The following is a 15678-nucleotide window of genomic DNA, read 5'->3' on the forward strand; positions in this document are numbered from 1 at the left end:
TCCCCAGCCCTGCTATTCTTCCTCCCGCATCACTGGCTGATTCGAGTCCCTCGGTGGTGCCTTTCTCTACAAAGGGGGTGAGACTCCCTTCAGTAGCTGCCCTGGCCGCCCCGACCCCACATCTCAGGGGATGGCTCCCGATGTCCGTGGTGGCTGTGCCATTGACCTCGGATGGCAAGCAGGCAGTGGGTCTGCCTCATACCACTCCCTCTCCCCTCCCTGAGCTACTGGAGAAAATTCCTGATGAGAAAACTGCAGCAAAGGCCACACAGACGGACCAAGGACTGCTCTGAGATGTTTTCCCAGCATTGCGGAATCTTCTCTTAAGGCCCTACCATGTACCAGGCACCAGGTTTCTAAAGATGAATTAAGCAGTCCTTTCCCTCAAGGAATTTATAATTAAATACAAGCTAGAACGGCTTATGGAACAGGGGAGGAAGGAGGGCAAGAGTGAGGTGTAGAGAAAATGGAATATTAGTATCTATTATGTGCTGGGCAAATGCCATCTTCTCATGTGATCACTAAACTCCATAGAGAAAGTCCTCATACAGGCGAGGAAACGGAGGCTAAGAAGGTTAAATCACTTGCCAAAAAGCTTATATGGCTTCTAAGGCACGAAGTTGGGATTTGGACTCAGGTCTTTGGACTCCAGTTCCAGCACCTTCTAGGAGTCGGATGGTTATACCATGTCTGACCAGTGCTCTTCACCAGACTGAGCCTTGGGGAGAGCAGAAACCCTGGTGCTGGGGATCTGACTGCTTGTCCTGGCTTTACTGTTATTTAGCTGTGTGACGCTGGACAGTCGCATCCCCTCTCTGGGCCTTGGTTTTCTTACATATAAAGTGAGGGGGGGTAGAGTTGGTAATTTGGGGGGCGTAGGCCAGCAGCCTTAGCTCCAATTTGATTCCTAACCGGGGACTTCCGTGTGCCACAGGTGCAGCCCTAAAAAAAAAAAGTAGGTAATTTTGAAGACCCTTTTCAACTCTATGATTTTCTTGATTCCATTGTCTGTTCCCAGTGGGTTATATACCCATTTTGCTTCTGTCTTAAAAGAAGGGTCAGTGGAGCTCAGGGAGGGGAAGGTCACGCAGTCAGTTCTGCCAAGCTGGAGCTGCACCCACGGTCCAGTGGCCTGGCACATTGCAGTGGTCATCAGTCAGGGCTCGGTGCGTGCAATTCGACTTCCCAGGGAGGCACGGAGAGTGCTGGCAAGGATTCCAAGAGCCACCCAGAGAGACGACTCAGGCCCTGGAATCAGGCGGAGGGGGAGGAAAGGAGCGCCCAGAATCAGTCACCGTGAAGCCTCCCCAGGCGGTTCACGCTTTTGAAAATGGCCCTGAGAGAGATGCTATCAGGAGGCGTCTTTAATGGGTTTTGGAAATTGGCTAATTTTGTCGCAATCGTCTGTGTGTTGTCCGATGCATGCTAAGCATCTAGGACCAGCGTGGGCTTGTCAGTAGGGCCAGAGTGTCCAAGGGAGAGCTGTGGCCTGGGGAAAGCAGGGCAGCGTGGCTGATCCTTTCTTGTTGCCCCCAAAGAGCCCCGCTGCCCTCAGGCCACCCAGCTGGGTATTGGGTCAGTGCCCCCTCTGGCTCTGCAAGGAGTCATGCCAACCCATCTCCTCCGACCCTTTCTCTTTCACATTCCCCCCCTCTCTCCCTGGGCTTCCTTTCCCACCCTTGCCCAGAGCCCCGTTTCTTCACTTGCCCCCCAGCTAGTCCTGAGCAGCTTTCCTCCTGCAGTGCCACCCCCCACCCCCAGCCCATGCCTCGGGTCAATAAGCCATCAACATCCTGCACTGAGAAGGAACACACAGCCCCCTGCACGCCTGATTCACCAAGAACTGCTCTCCCAGCCCCTCTGGCACGCTCCCTCCATCCTCCAGGCCTTGCTTCTCCTCCTCCAGAGACATTGCTATCCATCAAGGCTCTGCCTCACTGCTCACAGTCACTTTCCCTGGCTGTCTTCAGCTGCGTTGTTTATTTTTTCCCTCTCCCCTCCTCCTTCCCCTCTTCCTCCTCTTGTTCCTGGATTTAGGTTTGCTGTGGGTTGCTTCTCAGGGTTGTCCTGCGGAATGGGACAGAAAAGACACCCAAAGCATTGCATTCATGTCCCCTTCCAGGTGACTCTCTGCCCTCTGCAAAGTTTAGGATCTTCAAGGAATGAAGCCTACAGTCTCCTGCAGAGGCACTGGATGGCACTTAATGTGCCCATGATTTGGAATCAGAGGACTCTAGTTCCAAATCCTGAGAGAACTTTGGGTGGGTTCATTAACCTCCCTAAGCCTCAGTTCTCTCATCTATAAAATGGAGCTGTGATGACTGAGTGAGAAAATAATGGCTCTCATTTACTGAGGAAATGCCGTATGTCAAGGCTCCAGGTTTGGCGCTTTCAAATATGATTGCGTTTCAGCATGTTTGCGAAAGTGCTTTGTAGATTAGAAAGTCCTGTGCCGATGCCTGTTATTATAGAGAAACCCAGAAAGCCACTATTGGCATCTACGTGGTTCTCCTTTGTACCCAGAATGTAATCTGATGGGCACTTTTGACCAGTTCTGTTAACCAAAAATTACATACATACATCATCTCATCGATCTTCACGTGGCTGCTCTGAAGAAAGTAAGCAAACACAATTGGCCCCATCCTATGGATAAGGCAGGCAAGGATGTTTGCCCTCCATTCCTCTGCCGTGGCCTGGGCAGGACACGTTCCATCTGACCCGATAGTAAGCAGGGGTGGGGATGGGCAAGGTGTGAATGTATCTGTGTCATGAGCAGCATCTAGAAAGATGGATGAAATGCTGGGCTATTTGGAACAGTCAGGGTGGGGCTTTGAGAACAGCAGAGGGCCCCAGCGGGCCAGGGTGGCACTGTCTGCAGAGGGAAGAGGGCCTGATGGGGGAAAGCTTCTGGAACCAGAAACCAGCAGGCAATGGGGCCTCCTAAGAGAAGGCGTGATGTGTCACATGGTAAGTCTCATGACGAAGATTCTGAACATGGAAGGACTTGTTCTTATATCCTGCTAACCTTGAGCCAATCAAACACCTCCCAAACTATACCAGGTGCCCCACATCCTCAGGCCATGGGGCCAGACTCTGGTCCAGGAGCTCTTGTCTGAACCTGCAGCCAGTGTAATTATCCAGGTCTCAGCTACTTCTTTACCTCCAGCTACCAAAGGCCACGGCTACTTCCCACACAGGTCGAGTCATGGCTCCAGCCTCCGCACGCAGACAAGGACTCCCTCAGAACCATGAGGAATAGTTGCGGCTGGGAGTTTCCTGGTGGCCTAGAGATTAAAAGACCTGGTGTTGTTGCTGCTGTTGTAGCATGGGTTTGATCCCTGGCCCGGGAAATTTTGCATGCTGAGGGTGTGGCCAAACAAAAACAAAAACAGACTCCAGGGCTGCTCCTGACCCCTTCAGAGAGGTTCCAGCTCTCCCAGCCCCCGTAACTCACTGCCTGGGTAGGTGCCTTTAAAAATTGGTAGCCAAGGAATTCCTGTCATGGCTCAGCAGTTAACTAACTTGACTAGCATCCATAAGGATGCAGATTCGACCCCTGGCCTCGCTGAGTGGGTTAAGGATCAAGTGGATCAGCACCCTCTGTTTTCCATTTCATTCTGGAGTCCGTGTTTCATGTTTTCTTTTTCTGAAAAAAATAACTTATGAATTATTTCTGGAATTTTCCTTTTTTTTTTTTTTTTTTTTGTATTTTGTTCTTTCAGGGCTGCACCCACAGCATATGGAGGTTCCCAGGCTAGGGGTCTAATCGGAGCTGTAGCCACTGGCCTACGTCACAGCCACAGCAACGCCAGATCCGAGCCTCGACTGTGACCTACACCACAGCTCATGGCAAAGCCGGATCCTTAACCCACTGAGTGAGGCCAGGGATCGAACCCGCAAACTTATGGCTCCTAGTTGGATTCGTTTCCGCTGCGCCATGACAGGAATTCCCATTTCTGGAATTTTCCATTTAATTTTTTTTTCTTTCTCTTTAAGGCTTAACTTGTGGCACATGGTAGTTCCCAGGCTAGGGGTTGAATCTGAGCTACAGCTGCCAGCCTATACCACAGCCACAGCAACACCGGATCCAAGCCACATCTGCAATCTACACTGCAGCTTGCAGCAATGCTGGGTCCTTATCCCACTGAACAAGGCCAGGGATTGAACCTGCAACTTCATGGATACTAGTCAGGTTCTTACCCACTGAGCCGCAACAGCAACTCCCGTATTCCATTTCTTCAAATTGCTTTTACACTGAGAGCCTCACCTCCGTTGCTTCCTTGTCTTCTCAAGACACCCTTTTGGCAAAGCCCCAGCCCAAAGTTAATTCAATTATTTGCCTTCCCCACACCTCTACCTAGGATCCTGGGCTGCTCTTGGAGAAAAAAAAAATCACAGAGCTGCACAGAGGGAGGGGACTACACAACCACAACCTGCATCACAACCAAGCCTTCAGAGTGGACCAAAGAAATTTTCTTTCTTGCCTTTAGTCCACTCTCTCTAGAGCTCATAAGCTATTTCAGACCTTCTCCTCTCTCCTCAAGACACCACCTTTCCCAGAATCTCTCTCCACATTCTCAGCAATAAGCTTCAGAGAAAGTAAGAATCATTTGGCAGAGATTCCATCCACAATCGGCCGTCAAGCGGACTCTATTCTTTCCTTCTTTGCTGTCTGGTCACAGCGGTGAAGTGGGGATCTGGATACCCTTCCTAGTAATTTAGGCTAATCCCTTCAAGTCCATCAGACCCTCTCCCTTTCCACCTGCTTTTGAAATCTCATTTGATTGGTTTTCCATGCACTTCTCTCTTCTCCTGCGTTTCTTTCTCTCTGCTGGCTTCTTCTCATTAGCATTTAAACATGATTGGGACTCCCTCTTTAAAAACAAAACAAACAAAACAAAGCAATCCTCTGCCTCCTTCCCTCATGCTTATCTCAATACCTCTGGATTCATTATTGCTCATGCAACAATTTCACCCCAACATTTTGAAGCTTACAACAACCAACACAAAACAACAAATATTTATTATCTCATTTGGTTCCCAAGGGTCTAGAATCTAGGTTCAGCCAAACAGGATGGCTTGTGTATCTCACGAGGCTGCAGTCAAGATGTGGCCGCAATGATGTGAAGGTGTGACCAGGCTGGAGGATCTGCTCCCTCTATGGCTCGCGTAGGGCTGTTGGCCAGTGGCCGCCATTTCTCATCACATTGGCCTTGTGATGTGGCAGGTGTATTTCCCTAGAGTGAGTGGTCCAAAAGAAAGTGGCTCAAATGGAAGTCATATCTTTTGTGGAAAAAAAAAAAAAAATCAAAATGGAGTTGGTATTGCTAACAGAGCGCCCTAAAATAGAGCCGGGAGGCCAGTAAGGAAGGGTGACACAGTTGTATCTCAGCCTGGATGGAATCTGACCTTCTGACCATTTGTTATCTTCACAAAGGCATACAGGACACCTACTAGAAACTCAAGATACTTATCGACACTTACCTTAAAATATCTCGTGATTGTCTATCTGCTCTTGGGACCCTTACCCTAAAACAACTCTTAAGAGCCTATTCCTTGGGGACAAAGGATTCTTTTCTTGCATCAGAGTACAGAGCACAGCCTCGCTTTTCCCTTTTTATAAGCCCTTGACACGTTCTCTTCCCTGAAAGAAGATTTGGGTTTTACTTGAATCTGTATGGCCTGAATTGAATTCTTTTATTTTTGTTTTTTGTTTCTTATTTTTTGTTTGTTTGTTTGTTTTGGCTCTGCCCATGGCATGCAGAATTTCCTGGGCCAGGGATCAAACCTAAGCTGCAGCAGTGATCTGAGACACAGCAATGCAGCACTGGATGCTTAACCTGTCGAGACACCAGGGAACTCTGTGAATTGTGGTTCTTAAGACCCCAAATAAAGTTCTTTGTCCTTTACAGCCTCATTACTGCTCATTGGTCCACAATTTTATACTAGCCATGCCGGAAAGATGTTACCGGAATCCGGGTTTTTGTTCATGCAGCTGAAGAATGAACTTCGCTAACACACAGGCAGCAAGCCAGCAAAATCTTTATTGCAGGAAAGCAGACAGCTCCCAGGACAGCTGGGAGTGGGGAGAAGAGCCCCCCTCTCTATTGTCTTATAGGGGGTTTTAGTCCCTTAAGGACGGGGGTACCAATGTGAGGTCCAGAAAGATGTGGTCTTCTCCCATTGGCCTTGCCCAATTACCTATATCAGTCCTTGTCCAATAGGGGTCTTGGGGGTGGAAATGTCCCATAAGTCTCATGGTTTCTTTGCCCTTTTCTTCCCATAAACTGAGTCAAAGGGGGTTAGAGATTAATGTCCACCTGGGCATAGGTACATTCCCTGTAGTAAACAAGGCCTGTGGGGATGTTACTCCCTGGAGCTCTTAAGCGACAAATATTAATTAATGGCCATATCAAAGAAGGCATCAAAGTCCTACACTGACTACCTGAGTTATTATTCTGCCTCACTAGTATCTTGGAGGGATAGTCCATCACGTTGGCTATACTCCTTTGGTCACACAGAACAACCCTGATACGATGTGGGAGGGGAGAACACCAGGAGGAGAGGCTCATCGGGGGCCATCGTGGAGGCTGGGTACCACACCCCACTTTTTAGCCAGACCTATTCAGTGAGTTGTGCGCCTTGGCTGTCTCCATATTTTGTGCTTCACTCAGACTGGGCTCACTGAGGCCCCAGGGACTTCCTTATTTTGCAATCGAAACGCTACTTCTCAGTCCTTATCTTAGGTGGACTCTCTGCAGCATTCCAGCCTGTTGAGTCCTTCCTTCTTCACAAGCACTTCCTTCCTTGGTTCCTGTGAGGTCACAGGCTCCTGGATTTCCTTTACCTTTTGGCCACAAGCTTCTTTCCTCCCATTTGTCTGTCTTTGAGGGTTGTTGCACCTCAGGCTTCTGTTCTCAGGGTCCCCTTCTTTGAACATCATCTGGCTTCTGCAAACCTGATCTCCTGGCACTCCCTGCACTCCAAAGAGTCCCGTGGCTCCTTCCTTCTCCCATTGTCATCAATTCAGATCAGCCCCTTCGGGCTATTCTTTGTCCCCACTGGAATCCCTCAACTAAAGGAGGAGGGGAAAGGCCTGAAGGAAGTGAGGATAGTGGCATAATTAATGTGGGGAGTAACTGAGATTCATCAACTTCAGGTGGAAAAGACTGCAGGGTGGTTTCATTATTATTTTCAAGTCTACAGAGTCCTCTGGCTTTGAGAAATATGACCAACTGCCCTGTCTCTTCCAAAGACCAAATAGGGAAAGGTAAATTTTAGTAAAGATAAAATGACAGATCCAGGTTAAAATAGAGAAGCGTTAAATGCCAGGAAATAGCTAGAGCAATGTGGAGTCTGATCAGCAGATTTTTAAAAGTAGGTTAGTTTTTTGCAAATCTGAGATGATTCCTGGGTAGACTGAGGTAAGGGTGGGCAGGTGGATTGCGTAATTCACCGCACCCCAGGAGGCACACCTTCCATGGCTGCAGAACACGAAGTCCAGGCTGGCAGTGAGCTCAGAACGTAATGTCAACGTAATGTCTTGTCCATTTCCAGTAGTGGAGTGTGACTATGGCAACCTCTGGGCTGCAGAATGGGGACATTCTGGTCTTCAGGGTCAGAGTGCTTGGGGGCCCTGGTCCTGAAATTGGCCAGAGCCTGGGGTTATAGGTAGGGAAGAGTGGTGTGAAGACAAGCATGGATGGATATTGAAAAGAGGAGCGAATAACCTTGGCTAAGGAACTGGGTCATGCCTCATCTCCTCTAGGAAGTCCTCTCGGATACACTAGACTGGCTTAGGGCTTCACTTCTCTGCTCCCACAATGCCCTGTATTACCTTGGATCTCAAATGAACCCTGTGCTTGTTAAACTGTGAGCTCCTTGATAGCAAGAACCATGTATTGGGGCCAGTGGGGGGAGTTGTATTTGTTTTTTTGTTTTATGTTGTTGTTTGTTTTGTTTTGTTTTTTGGCCACACGCATAGCATGCGGAAGTTCCTGGGTCAGGGATCAAACCTGCACCACAGCAGTGACCCAAGCCACTGCAGTGACAGCACAAGATCCTTAACATGCTCCACCTCAAGAGAACTCCAAGAACCATGTACTGTTTGTTTGTTTTTGCTTTTTAGGACCATGCCTGTGGCATATGGAGGTTCCCAGGCTAGGGGTCAAATTGGAGATGTAGCCACCGGCCTAGCCACAGCCACACCAATGCCAGATCTAAGCTGCATCTTGACCTACACCACAGCTCGTGGCAGTGCCAGATACTTAACCCACTGAGCAAGGCCAGGGATCAAACCTGTATCCTCAGGGTATTAGTCAGGATTGTAGCCACTGAGCCGCCACGGGAACTCAGAGAGCCATGTATTGTTGCTGGCTGTCTTTGGGATCTGCCATAAGGCTTGGGGCACTAGGTAAATCAGTCTTAATTAATTGACCCAGGGTACAAAGGTCTTGGAAGACTTTGTATCACATGGTCCCCAGAGATGACTTCAGAATTGCCCGACAGAAAGCCCTGGCTTTTTGGAACCACATTCCAAATGAGACAGTTGAAGAGATGACCCAAGGAAATCTGGATCGTGGTCCCTGCTCAGCCATTTATTAGCAGAATGACCTGATTAGCACATGGCAATCCCTTCCTCTTGCCTCAGTTTCCTTATCTATCAAATGGGGGTGATGACCGCACAGAGTCACAGAGTTGCCTTAAAAAATCAAATGAGATAATGGGTGTGCAGGCGGTGAAAACATCTAGAGAAAGGTCTTTAAGACTTATACAGAGGTAAGAAGTTATTAATAGCTTCATTATTATTCTTACCCAGAATGCCCATGGAAAAGCAGTATGTGGCAGCCCCAGCCCCCGCACCCCACCCTTCATACTATTTCTGTCCCTGGAAAGCAGGTTCTTGGCATGGTAGTCCCCGCTCTGGCACTCGGGGGGGAAGGGTGGACATCCAGCAGAGATGCCCACCCCCAGATTTCCAGGCCGCCCCTCTTTGAGGGCTCTCCCCAAACCGGAAATCACAGCTGACACCAGCACACCAGCCATCTGGAGGATGGCAGGCGGCATCTTGTCTCTGTCACGTCATCTGGTGCTGTGCTGGTGCCAGTGAGGTGCTCCGGTGACCCCCCCCCCGTCAGCCGAGGTATAAGAGGAAACAGCTTTCGTGACCCTCCTGCATTTCCGAGGAGGCATGAGCTGCTCCAAGTGGCCAGTCCTCTCTTCTGCTTTGCTTCCCAGGGCTCCTCGGCCACCTCCAGTCCACTGTGCCTGCAGGAGGGAGAGCTGTGGCCGGGAGTGGGAACAAATCCAGGGTTTTATCCTCCCCCACGTTACTCACCTCCCTGCCATCAGAGAGTATCAGCTGGCCCATTACTAGAGAGCAGCAAAGAGAAGCAGCGGGGGCTCAAAGATAGGAAGAGGAAATCCAGATGGGTGGGGGCTGATGGTGACCTCATCCTCCAGAAAGTTCTGGAGATGACATCCAGGTTCTGCCAGCCAGCAGAATCCCTCCCCAGTCCTGGGCCTCATCCCCCAGTTTCCCTTGGCTGCACGCTAACCTGTGAAAGTCAGCACGAGGGTGGAGCAGACCTGTAGAAGTGGGGTCTGCACTGGCTTTGGGAAGAATCGAAGGGTCAGCAACACTGTGGCTACAGAAGAGAAGAAGCCAGGAGAGTCTATCTGAGGTCCAGGGAAAGCTGGCATCTGGAGCGAGGTGTCAGATGGAGGCTCTGCCCGCCCCGCCCAGGGCTCTGTCCACAGGGGGAGACCAGCAGTGGTTGTTGCCAGTCTCAGGGGCATGGGCCACTCCAGAGATGCAGCCCTGCAGCTCAGAGGACGTCTCCTAACTGGGCCTAGCTCCCCATCCCCGCTTGGCCAGCCAGGTCTGCTGCTGCTGACTTAAAACGCTGCCCTCAATTCTATCTTTAGCGCTGGCTGCTGGGAGCCTGAGTGACAGGCAGGGTGGGGGCTTGTGCCCGGGTGGGAAAATTTTGCAGCTACCTAGTTTGCTGAGGCGGCACGATTGCAAGGAGCAGGTCCTGCGTGGTGTTCATCGGTAAACCTGTCGCTGGGGCCATGGCAGGTGCAGAACTCTACCGGTACTGGCTGGATGGTGGACACGTCCAAACACGGCTCGAGTGGGAAGGAAGAGAAACGATGGACTGACAGGGCTCTCCTACCTGTCAGGGTTGAGTCTTAGCAATTCGGATATTGAATTTCCTGGAAAGAATTCTTTTAGACAAAGGTGGCTCAGCTCCCCAAGGATACCCAGATTTGAGAAGCCAGAATGAAACTGCCGCTTGCAGCGGGTGGGGGCAGGGGAGAATAGCCCCTCCGCTGTCCCTCATCTGGACTGAAATGAGGGAGTTCCATTGTGGTTCAGCGGAAATGAACCCAACTAGTATCCATGAGGACTTGGGTTTGACCCCTGGCCTCACTCAGTGGGTTAAGGATCCAGCATTGCCGTGAGCTGTGGTGTAGGTTGCAGACGTGGCTCGGATCTGGCATTGCTGTGGCTCTGGCATAGGCCGGCAGCTGCAGCTCTGATTCGACCCCTAGCCTGGGAACCTCCATATGCCACAGGTGCAGCCCTAAAAACCAAAAAAAAAAAAAAAAAAAAAAAGGACTGAAACGAAAACCCCTATCCGAGCCATAAAACCCCAGCAAGCTCCCATCCCGCCAATTCTCTTTACCAATAAGAGAAAACCCAGGAAAGGATGAGGAGGGGCCGAGGAGAGGCCCTTGCCAGGCAAGCAGGAGGCTGGGGTGGAAGGGGCTGGCCAGGGGATGATCCCAACCCACAGCTGGCCCTCGAGGAGAAGCAGGCTGACGTGGGGCTGGCAAGGAGGCTTGAGGCAGCAAGACTTCAGAGGAGGAGCCGAGAGGACATGGAGTCAGGATCTGGCCTCCCCGCCTGTCTAGAGGGCTCAGCAGATCCTTGAGGTCCCCAGAGGGCCTTGAGGACCCCGTGGGGCCCAGGGAACAAGGTTACGGGTAAGGCGGGAAGGCTCGGGGGAAGGGAAAGCCTGTCCTATGGAATTCCTTGCTCTTCCTCTTGGGCTGTCCTAGGAGAGGAATGAGGTGTGACCCAGACCTCAGGCAAGTTATTTTTATCAAGCGCCTCCAATCCCTTCCTTGTTAGAAGGAGATGGCCTCTGACCTTTCCTACGTCTCAGAGATAGTCTGATCCAAACAGATTACGAATGTGAAAGTCTTTCTTTTTAAATATTAAAACTTCTTGACAGGTATCATTCACTGGCCAGAGGGCAGGACTCTGCTTCTTCTAGGTTCTTCTTTCTCCTGCTCTTACAAACTTGCTCCATTGAAGCCCAGAGTCTACTTCTTTTTCTCCTTTGCATTTCCTCTGCCTTCTCTCTCAAAGGCATTCACCTGCCATCCGCTTTCTTTCCGCAGGATTTCCTCGGGTGCAGCTGCTGAGCTCCCAATAAAGCAAAGTTTCTGTTTGGACCCTTTGCTCCAACCCCCCAGTTCCAGCTCCTCTCACACACCTGGGCTGGCATCATCACTCCTCCCCCCACACCCCCACGTGGGCACCTGCTGTGTGTTCAGGCCTGCCTCCCCCATAGAGCCTGAGTTACTCATCAAGCATCAAGCGAGTCACCAAGTCACCAAGGCCACTAGCTTCTTATTGACCTGAGCCCCCACCTCTACCCCAGGCACCACCTGACCCACACCCCTGTAGACCATCAGCTTTCGACGTCCCCCTGGCTCTAGACCAGCCCCTCACCCACCACCTGAAAGGCCCTCCCCTTTCCTCTCTGCTGAATCAAGAAGAAAATACCTTCCAAATAACCTCACTGGAATCTTGCTCTCCCTTCACTTGACCACGTTCTAGGATTGGCATATCTGTAGTGTGTGCATCTGTGAAGTATGCGTCTGCGGGTTCTGGGAAGTCCCTAGGACGCTCATCCAACCCAAAGGCACCCCGCCCTCTGGTTCCCTGAGGAGGGGACTGGGACGGGCTGCTGACAAGGTCACTGGGCTGTCTCCTGACAAGGTCACGTCGGGTGCTGGGGAAGATGGTGAGAGAGCATCACGTGCAGAGGCCACAGTGACCTTGATGACACTGAGACGTCCCAGAGCCTTTTCACTAAGACATGGCCACAGGGTGTCCTCCTATAAAGCCACTCAGAAGTGCTTGTCACCTGTAAGCCGTGGCAGGGGTTGTTGATAAGGTGCAGACACTGTCACCCATCCCTAGGAGGGCAGGCTGCTTTGTTTGGGCTGCTCACACATTGCGAAGGGATGAAGGCTTAGGGGCTACTTGTGGGCACACATCGGGCTCAGCATCTAGTCCTGGCCTGTTTCATGGTGTTCAATCCAGAGAGGCCAAAGATGGGGCATGTTTGCTGATGGGACGGGCCATGTAACCCCGAGCACCCTTGAGGGGCTTTTCAACCCTGCAGCCTCTTTTTGTATTGTTCGGGTTGGAAAATGAAAAGCCCTCTCTGCCAGCAATTAATTTACCAACATAAACAAGAATTCAGCTTTTTGCGACAAAGACAGTCCCTGAATGCCAATCTCCGGGCTGCCAGATTGCCATTTCAAGTGGTTGCAGGCTGTGCGGTTACAATTTGCAGGTGATTTACCGTGGAGGTTATGAGAAAAGGAGAAAATGAAGTCAGGAGGCGGAGAGAGAGAGAGAGAGCGCTGCCCGGGTCCTGTCTTCCTCCCTAACTTCTCTGGCAACAAGTCCCATGTCCTTGACTCTAGCTCCCCCCCACCTTTTTTTAAACCGCAGATGATTCGTGTTTTTCCATTCTGTTCTATTTGGCTTATTTCCAACCTTTTCCTGTCAAGGGTGCAGCCTGGCCCCCTGCTTCTAAACCACATCACTCGCTGCTGGCACCTCCCCTGCCCTCCACCAGCGAAGCCCCTCAGCGTGCCACGTTTTACCAGACGGCCTCTGGTCCCTTCCCCAGGGAGCAGCTTCTGGGCTGGTGGAGGTGATACGTTTGATACATTTCCCGCCGAGATGCAAACTCCTGCCTTCCCCTTCCCTGAGTGAATAGGGACAGGGACACGATGCCTTGGAAAGGGAGGTGGCAGACACGGATCTGAGATACAGGGTGGCTGAGAAGCTGGGGAGAATTTGCTCAGGTAGGCAGAGTTGGGGCAGGGGGCGGGGGGGGGTGGCGGTGGCTGGGGGTGGAGGCTCTGAGTGGCACCCGCCAGGGACCATTAGAGATGACATTGGGGGAGTTAAAAGCAATGATTAAGTCTGAGAACACTGTCTCCTTCGTCTCAGCCCCTGCGGAAAAGCAATCCCTGTAGTCACCACTCCCAGCCCCACTCTCGTCACAAGGACCCACCAGCCTGCCTCACACACCCACTCGACCTCTGAGAACTTTGCTCTTCCTGGCTTTGCAACTTGGATGGTTATCTTTGCCAAGATTTTATCAACTCTGCCTCTGGGAGTTGCCTGGGTGGGCCTGTGGACAAGCATTTATTGTGCATGGTTTCCAGGAGCTTTTTGTGAAAAACAGACACAGTCCTGACTTCAAAAAGCTCAGTTTCTCTTGGGAGTCAAGGTAAACACCGAAAACAAGGGACATGCAGAGAAACTAGAGAATCATTTCCTTACAGCCAATGGCAGGTAGTTAAATTCTCTGCACACTTTTCTGCTCTCATCTCACTCTTGTCATCTCCCCATTGTTTCCCCCACAATTTCATCCTGGAATAGTTAGGACACAACGATCCACGGAGCCTCTTTGTTTAGCTCCTCCCCAGAGAGACACAGCAGCAGCCCCAACTCTCTCTGGAGGAGTGGGTAGACAGAACCATCTTGATAATAAAATCCAGCGAGGGGAGTTCCCGTCATGGCGCAGTGGTTAACGAATCCGACTAGGAACCATGAGGTTGCGGGTTCGGTCCCTGCCCTTGCTCAGTGGGTTAACGATCCAGCATTGCCGTGAGCTGTGGTATAGGTTGCAGACGCGGCTCGGATCCCGCGTTGCTGTGGCTCTGGCGTAGGCCGGAGACTACAGCTCCGATTCGACCTCTAGCCTGGGAACCTCCATATGCCGCGGGAGCGGCCCAAGAAATAGCAAAAAGACAAAGAAAAATAAAATAAAATAAAATAAAATAAAATCTTAAAAATCCAGCGAGGAGTTCCCATTGTGGCTCAGCAGGTTAAGAACCTCGGCATAATGTCCGTGAGGATGCTGACCAGGGATGTTGGTTCCACCCTGTCCTTGCTCAGTGAGTAAAGGATCTGGTGTTGCCACAAGCGCGGTGTAGGTCGCAGAGGTGGCTCAGATCTGGCATTGCTGTGGCTGTAGTGTATGCCGGCAGCTGTAGCTCTGATTTGACCCCTAGCCAGAGAACTTCCCCATGCCGCAGGTGCGGCCATAAAAAGAGAAAAAATAATAATAATAAATAAAATCCAGCATGCAATTTACAGACCAGACTAAGACTAAGAACGAGTGGTTTGCTATGGATGCAGTTCACCACCTCACGCGCAACTACTGCTGTGGTAGGTCTTTGAGGAAGTGGTGTGTGGTACAAAAATGAATAGGAAAAATCTTGCCTCAGAAGAGCCTATTCTTGGAGTTCCTGTTGTGGCGCAGCAGAAACAAATCTGACTAGAAACCATGCGATTGCAGGTTCGATCCCTGGCCTCGCTCAACGGGTGAAGCACCCAGCATTGCCATTAGCTGTGGTGGAAGTCACAGGTGTGGCTTGGATCTGCTGTGGCTGTGGCTGTGGTGTAGGTTGGCAGCTGTAGCTCCCATTCCACCCCTAGCCTAGGAACCTCCATATGCTGAGGGGGTGGCCCTAAAAAGCAAAAAAAAAAAAAAAAAAAAAGCAACAAAAAAAAAACCCCACAGAGCCTATTCTTCATGCATATCTAATGGTATTTGATCTATAAAACTTCAATCATACAGAATCCTTTGGAACACAATACTTTGAAGTAGTAATGCTTTTTAGATTCTTTCACTGAACGACCCCTAAAGTCATAGCATTAATGTCTTTAAAATCTTGTGAGTTTTTATAATTATATGCAATTTACATTCTACTCTATATCGGTATTGGTTTTATTTTTTTATTTTTTTGCTTTTTTAGGGCTGCACCCGTGGCATACGGAATTTCCCAGACTAGGGGTCAAATTGGAGCTACAGCTGCCAGCCTACACCACAGCCACAGCAACGCAGGATCTGAGCTGCGACTGCAACCTGCACCATAGGTCATGGCAACGCCAGATCCCTGACCCACTGGATAAGGCCAGAGATCGAACCCTCATCCTCATGGATACTAGTCGGATTCATTTCCACTGCGCCAAAACGGGAACCCTCTCAGTATTGGTTTTAATATAAAATAATCCTGCTCTCCCACAATCGCACACTCCTCAAAGACTAGTTATAACTGAAGCAGTAGGGAGATGGGATGGTTATCCTGTCTTTTGTACTCCAGCACACTATCTTACACCCAAGAGACACAAGTATCCCCTGAGAATCAGGGTAATAGCTCAATACCTACTTATCTGTTCTCCCTCCTTTCCAGCCCACATCCTAGGTCTGACCTTGCCGGGGGCTCCAGTCTTTTCATTTTCCCTGCCTTGGCTCTCCACGCCTACAAGCGGGGAGCATGTTTGTTCAGGGACATCCCACTCCTGATCACCTTTTTTTTGTGCCTCTTCTTTTTTGGGGGCTCCCCATT

The sequence above is a fragment of the Sus scrofa genome, chromosome 7 (assembly GCF_000003025.6).
Source record: "Sus scrofa isolate TJ Tabasco breed Duroc chromosome 7, Sscrofa11.1, whole genome shotgun sequence".
Classification (NCBI taxonomy): Eukaryota; Metazoa; Chordata; class Mammalia; order Artiodactyla; family Suidae; genus Sus; species Sus scrofa.